The 6,184-nt window shown below is 38.7% G+C and overlaps 1 protein-coding gene and 1 long non-coding RNA gene across 2 annotated transcripts in view; one reads left to right on the forward strand and one right to left on the reverse strand.

Moving 5' to 3' along the window:
• OLFM1 (olfactomedin 1) overlaps positions 1-6,184 on the forward strand; it is a 108,794-nt gene that overhangs the window by 9,165 nt on the left and 93,445 nt on the right. The gene's annotated exons all lie outside the window — the stretch shown is intronic.
• Positions 1,247-2,669, reverse strand: LOC140343713 (uncharacterized). The gene is made up of 2 exons (XR_011923398.1): positions 2,000-2,669; positions 1,247-1,511 (listed from the first exon to the last, which is right to left on the reverse strand). It is a non-coding gene; the product is annotated as an uncharacterized lncRNA (long non-coding RNA).

Consider the following 6,184-nt stretch of genomic DNA (forward strand, 5'->3'; position numbering starts at 1 on the left):
CTTTCAGAATCTTTTTTTTCTAGATTTTCCTCCTTTAAAATTGGGTGCATCTTATATTCCGGAGCGTCTTATACGGCAAAAAATACGTATGTTTTATGTGTGAGAGTAGAGAGACTACCATTTCCTCAATTATTTTATAGACCTAAATAGTGTATTCTATACTAGGAATTATTAGCAAAGACCCCCTCTGCTAGCAACCAGGATAATACATTCCTTGGAAGAAATTGTAGTTTCAATCAGAACTGATAAAAAATAATGGCTTAGCACTGAAATTCTGGTACTTAAGGTCTACTGGTACCATAAGCACTGTCAATTACCTAAATGGTCAAGTCCTATTACTTCCAAGAATGTGTATCAGTTTTTGTCACTCAACCCTGTTTTTTCCCTATTCTTTTAGTACCCAGTGCCCCAGATATTGGAATAAACACATTTGTAAAATACTGTAGTATCTATATGTTCAGATAATCAGGTTTGCTTTGTAAAAGTAATGATTTGTGGCAGTTGACATTGGTTCAACTAGACACCACAGTTTTTTAGGCACAGGAGAAGGAGAAGCTCCATTGAGTAAAAGAATGGGATTTATGAAAGCTCTCAAAGACTGGAGAGGATACACTTTTATCAGTGAATCTGGGTGATTCAGCAAGGTTCCAGGTTTGCTGGATCACCCAGCTTCTCTGAAGAAAGTGTATCCTCTCCAGCCTTGGAGAACTTTAATAAACCAGGCCCTTAGACTCTACAAGACCTCTGAAGGTGAATTTTGGTATCTCTCTCCTTAATGTTATCAGCAGATTTTACAACATTTTTCCCACCTGCCTGTATTTGTCCTATAGTATATCCTGCTGCCAAATTTTCCTATACAATATATTATCTAACATAATTTATGAGATCATTACTCCATGGTCTATGCCTAATGCTCAGGTGTCCATTGTAGGCACTTTCAGTGGTGAACAAGGATCATTTAACTTTTTCTCATGGCCAGGATTAGTCAGTACTACAGACAATCCTCTGTGGCATGAGATCAGTGGACCTCCCCACATGGGTATTAGCACGCCTTAGACATCCATTACCCTGACCACTTTTGTTAGGTACTAATCATTACATACAGATATCACCCTTTTAATTCTGTCTTTCAAAGCCTCCTTGACTTAAATACTAATGATGTTCAGGGAAAAAATAGACTGATTTAGGTGCATAGAGGAAAACATGGGATTAGGACATCCGACTGTTAAAACAAAAAACACAGGAATTAACTGCATGAGCATATTAGCAGCATGCTACAAAATGTAAAGATTTATTATTGTGCTGTGCTTGGAAAAATTGCTGCATGTCATTTATTTATTCTTGTGCAGTAGGAGCCTCTTCAAAATGCACATCTTTCCATAAGGCAATGCACATATAGCATGACCAAATGCATTGACACAGCAGAGACGAATGGCTTCTATCAGTCTTGGATTTCCATGTAACACCGAGCTGCCTGTAGTCTTATTTTCTGAATGACCAGGAGTCACATTCTGTAAAAATTCAGAACATATATTTATAGGTTAGATCTCGTTTTTGCCCTCAGAAAAGTTGCATTGTACAGAATATTGTGAAAAAAAAGTGAAAGGTATGCTAAAAATGCTGCAAGTGATTACACAAAAGTCAGATTGAAGATGAATTTCTTTAACACGTTTGCAAGTATGGATTGTTTTTACCTGTCTTCAAAATTAGCATTTAACAAGTAAAGAGTAAAATTGAAGAGTTAAGGTATGTGATGTATATAGGTTTTGGATAACGATTTCAGTCTGTTAAATGTAAATGTTGTGGGAATGTCCAGCCACCACGTAAAGAGAATGGCTCTGTTTTTTTTAACTGCTATCGTACATTAGAGGTTTCCCTTCACTTCCGGTCATGCTAACAATGTTTACAAATGAAAAAAGTGATAAGAAGTGAAACTCTCCAACAGCAACAGACAATAAACATAACACACTTGACACGGAACTAAACCTGCAGTACTCACCTCTTCTCATCACCACCATCTTTATCCTTCTTTTCTTTCTAAAGACGATCTTCAACCAACTTGATTGGCCAGGCTGATGTAATTCCCATGCATGTTCGGGGCAGTGAATTCATTCCAGGCGTGCTCAAGGGAAGCTGGCATGCTTGGGTTTCCCAAATTTCACAATGAGGATCACAAAAAAGGTCGGCCAGTAAGAGAAATAAAACTAAAGCTATATCTGTGTTTAGGATCTAAAACCTCTCTGGAGATCCAGAGAACATTTCATGGTGATAGTGCCACTGTCTCAGAGCCGATAAGAAGTAGGTGAAGATGGTAGTCTGATTCCTGACAGCGCACAGAATTATTCTTAACTCCAAAAGGATCTGGCAGCCATCTCTAGACACCTGACCCAGATACTAAATATCATGACTACAAACTTGTAAGGAGTACAGCTGGAATGAGTCTCGATTCTATACATAGACTGATGGAAACATGTTTGTTTTTTGAGTTCTGCTTATTAAACCTGGCAGATTGTTCTAACAAAGAGAGCCAATGGTATTGTACAGTGCTACAGAGAGTCAACCACTATAATTCAGCTGCTGACAAATGCCTGAACATCATTTCACTCAATCAGCCACTTGAAAATAATCTTATAACGTATTCAAACTGCTTCCAGAATGAGCCAAGCTGATTGCAGCAGAAGGAAGTAGGAGTAATATTTTACAACTGACATTCATAGCCTCGTCCTTTAAAATACATGTAAGTACTTGTTTCTCTGTGACCAGGGGGATTCACACTCACTATCTGACCTGTTGGCAACTATCATCAGGCTAAAAAGTGATAAGAATCCAACATTTTTCACCAGAACAGGATGGCAAGAGAAATTCTTCCAATGAGGATTCCTGCTCAGTCTTTAAAGCAGACATTTCCTTTTTGTATTTAAAAGACCGGACAGAAAATAAAATGAATTGCAGAAGGGACAGGAGATGTCACAATTACCTCTTGCCTACTAAAGGGCAGTTCTGACCCTGGGTGTTCTTGCTATTCCAAGTTTTTTCAGTTTCACCCATCCCACCGGCCAATCAGGAAATAGCCTCTTTATCATCCCTGGCTATTTAGCTAGCTCAGTCACAGCACTAGCTCTGCTGAGCATTTTCTGTGCACCTGTTGGTTAATTCAGTGCTTTCCCTGTCCAGCTCCTATGTAACCACTTGTTGCCCAGTCTGTTGTTTCCCAGCCAGTTCCCTTGTGTTGTTCCAGTGTTCCTTTTTGTCTGTGGGTATCCCTGTGTCACCTGCCCCCCCTGTTGCTTTCAGTGTCACCTGTGTTCCCTGTGTCTGTGGTGGCTCCTGTGTCACTGGTATCTATTTCCTGGAACCCTGGCTTGTGACCTGACCTCTCTTGCTTGCTGCCTGCCTAGACCCTGGCCTTCCTTGATAATTCTTCTTCCTAGTGATTTGGTACTATGTATCATCCTGCCCACCCTGGTGTGCCCAAGGACAACAACCTGACCGTAACCAGCAGCGCAGCATCCTCACCACTAGAGGCTCTGGAGAATGCTTACTGGTTACTGTTTGGACTCTGCGCCTTTGCCCTTCCCAGTGTTTACATCACTTCTATGCAATGTAGCACCCCCTAGTGGCCCTGCCCCCCAATCAAGACAAATAACCTGCTTGATCACAATTTTTAATTACAGTTTGCCACAATATCATGGGAGTTCATTTTTTCCCAGGAGGATGCCAGAATACCTTAGACCTAAATATTACCTAAAACCCCAAACCATTGTAATATTTTGAGCAGGGATATATATATATATGTATATATATTGTGGTAGTATGTCCCTAAAATGTCAGGGAAAGTGTTAAAATGGCTCCTGGGAAATGAAAGTGAGAAAGTGTTAAATACGTTTTTAGAAAAATAAACAGGTTCTTAAGGGCCCTGGAGTCGGCCAAGGGAGTGAAAGGGTTGGTTCCTTGGCCCAACCCTGATTCTGGGAATATATGCACCTGCGCTCGGGTGCAAGGTGAGTAGTAGTAATTAGCCAATTAGCCAGAGGGATCCAGGCTGACAGAGACCCAGAGGGATCTAAGCTGAGAGAGAGCCAGGGGGATCCAGGCTGAGAGAGAGCCAGAGGGATCCAAACTGTGAGTGAGCCAGAGGGATCCAAACTGGGAGAGAGCCAGAGGGATCCAGGTTGAGAGAGAGCCAGAGGGATCCAGACGGAGATGATCAGCCAGTGTGTTCCAGGCTGGAGTGAGTAGTCAGAGGCTAGAGTGAGCAGTCAAAGGCTGGAGTGGGCAGTCAGAGGCTGGAGTGAGCAGTCAGAGGCTAGAGTGAACAGTCAGAGGCTGGAGTGAGCAGTCAGAGGCTGAAGAAGGTTTCGTGCAGGAGAAGGGAGCCAGAGTCTGTTCCTGGCAGGAAAAGGGAGCCAGGCTGCAGGAGAACAAGGGTCTAGTAGAAATCATGAATATAAAAAAAGTTTGAAACACACAATCATGTAAAAAAAAAAATGTACTTTTAATAAAATTAAATAAAAAACACAAAAATCTGCTTAAACAAGAATACATAAATAAATCTAAAATACTGAAAATGCAATAATTCGGTATACTGTATAGTTATATATTAGTAATATATGAGTCCAACGTCACATACCTATAGACAAAACCACATAAATATATTTTATATTATTTTGTATTGGATTGGATACAGAACTTTGTATTGAATCCAATACAAAATATTTGAATTTCCCGCTATGACCCCCATCGACGGGCGCATGCACGGACATCATCAGGAATCGCTGATGGACGCGTACGCGAACGCCAGATGTTATTCTTTCCAAACTTCTGTACTTCCATGCAAAAAGTATAAAATTTTTGGCATGGAAATTTATTTTAGATTGTAGGCTATAATTCACCGAATTACTCAATAATTACTTATAATTCACTGAATTACCGCATAACTCACCGAAATATGTCCAATATTTTATAAATTTAATAATAAAAAATTTTTTTTATAAAACAAAAAAAAAATCTTTAAAAAAAAAAAAAACTTAAAAAAAAAAAATAGTGTATAATGTAATTTAATTGTACAGTAGCTTATATAATATATATATAATACAATTATATATATATTATATAAAGATTTCTTTGTATTGGACTCAATACAGCTTTTTTGAATTTCCCGCCCCGCCTCCTGCACCGACGCATGCAGCGACGTCACCGGGAAATCCAGGAGATCGTCACTGCACTCGCTGGGAGAAGACAGAAGAGGACAGACGTGTCCGGAGGAGCTGCAGGACCGGGTAAGTATATTCTTTCAATTGTAATTCGATTGTCATACAATGTATGACAATCAGATTGCAATATAATGTTTGTTTACCCACCTGAGAAAAGTTCGGGTTTAACACTTTTTGCAAGTGTTTTTACCCCGAACCAAGGTCGGGGATGCAAAGTTTATTTTTTAACGTTTCTTCTTAATTAATAGTACTTTGACTCATGAATACCTGCACAAATGGGGAGTCATTTGAAGTTAATGTAAATAGAAGGGACTTCCTGGAAGATAAATCATATACTTTTATGGTCTGCTGTAATGCTGTCTGTGGAGGAGCATAATATTCTCTCTCTGTTTTTTGGTTCTCTTGCTTAAAATGGTTAATGCAGCCTTTTGGCTGATGGGCACGCAACCTGAATGTATGTAAGTGTATTTATCAAATAATTTATCTATATAATTGAAATTGATATGAATCAATAATATCATGTGTATATTTTGTGTTTTTAGCACTGTGTTATCTCCATCAGTAAACTCCTGATGAAGCGGTTTTTTTCCGTGAAACGCGTTAAGGTTTATTTAAGGCTATAACAATATTAAGGAGAAAACCATAGTATTTACTGTATAAATGAAAAACTAAGATTGTGTTTTGAAATATGATAGACATGTTATGCAACAAAATAGCCTCATTGGATGGAGAACCATGTGAATATTTTTATTGTGTTATTCATGATGATGTTATATATGTCTTTTTAACCACCTGGGCGTTACACTGATGTCTAGATTTCTGTACCAAAAGCGTTACACTGTTTTTCATGGATTTTTTTTTTAAATTGTAGACCTGTAACTTACAGAAATATGTCCGAACAAGGGTCTAGTAGATATCATGAATATAAAAAATGTTTGAAACACACAATCATGTAAAAAAAAAAATACTTT

The sequence above is a fragment of the Pyxicephalus adspersus genome, chromosome Z, assembly GCF_032062135.1.
Source record: "Pyxicephalus adspersus chromosome Z, UCB_Pads_2.0, whole genome shotgun sequence".
In the NCBI taxonomy this organism is placed as follows: Eukaryota; Metazoa; Chordata; class Amphibia; order Anura; family Pyxicephalidae; genus Pyxicephalus; species Pyxicephalus adspersus.